Here is a 1,287-nt window from a genome sequence, read left to right as displayed (position 1 = left end):
GTGTGTGTGTGTGTGTGTGTGTGTGTGTGTGTGTGTGTGTGTGTGTGTGTTTGTATGTGTGTGTGTGTATAACATTGGCGTTCTGTAGAATACATTTCCTCAGTGTCTTTTGTGCTATGCTTTGTTCAGTAATTAAGCAGATATGAAGCCATACTCTAAGCCTGCAGCAACTGTGCTTCATTACATCACAAAAATTATATTCCAATTTCTTTTTAAATTACATCAGTGCCATATTTATAATTAACTGTATTTCCATGCCACTAAATGGATATTGATTTCAGCCATGTTTAGTATATTTAGTATGTACAAAGCATAAATGTTTAGTATGTTTACTATGTTTAGTATGTATGAAGCACAAATGTTTAGTATGTTTAATATGTATGAAGCACAAACGTTTAGTATGGTTACTATGTTTAGTATGTACGAAGCATGAAATGTGTATAAAAAAAAGGCTGCTGACAATAAATGGAAAGCTGACAGTTGAATAGCAAATGTTCCAAAATATAACCTACAGAGATTATCATAAATCACTGAATCACTCTAAATTGCACTGGCTTTTAGGTCTCAATCTTGTTTCCTTTACAAGAAAATCTTCGTTGATTAATAAATTTTTTATCATTAAGGACCTATTTATCCAGATTGCCATTAAATCAAACCCTGAATTTACATTTTATTTGTTTTAACTTAAGGTATAAGAACCTTAATCTGAAGGAGATTTATTAAATGAGAGTGATTAACTGACATGAGCTGCTGTAGATATTTTTGTTTCTGAATAGGTGTTTCATCTATCTTCCCCAGGCTGCCTCGAACACCAAGCTCTGTCAGCATGTGATAAATGTGATAGTGCTTTTCCTTTTCTTTTTTTCTGGCCACAAGCATACAAACCAGACGGCGGCCAATGACAGGAGCAGACAGAGTGGTGCTTTAACTGGAGAATCACCCGTTAGGCATCTGTACTGGGCTTCATGTTGGTTAGGAATGGCACTCCCAAGAGTGTGAGTAAGCCCTGCTCCAGATAAGTGATTGAGAGTTAACCTCCAAATAATCATCAGCACTGACAAATGTGGTTCCTCCACGTCCCCACAACAAGAAGACAATGTGGTGCGCACATGTGTTCTAAATTGAATGCTTGCATAAGCTTTGTACATTATGTAAGTGGGGTGCCTTGATCAATATTTCAGTGGTGCTGTGTTCAATGTTGTCACGGTGCTCTCTTTGCCACAGTGGTGGGCCACAGGCATGTGATGCTTTATTGCTCCTTGTGTGGGTGTCTGTCTCTGTGTGCAA

The sequence above is a fragment of the Electrophorus electricus genome, chromosome 9 (assembly GCF_013358815.1).
Source record: "Electrophorus electricus isolate fEleEle1 chromosome 9, fEleEle1.pri, whole genome shotgun sequence".
NCBI lineage: Eukaryota > Metazoa > Chordata > Actinopteri > Gymnotiformes > Gymnotidae > Electrophorus > Electrophorus electricus.
The sequence above is the reverse complement of the archived record's forward strand: the minus strand, read 5'-3'. Positions refer to the sequence as shown.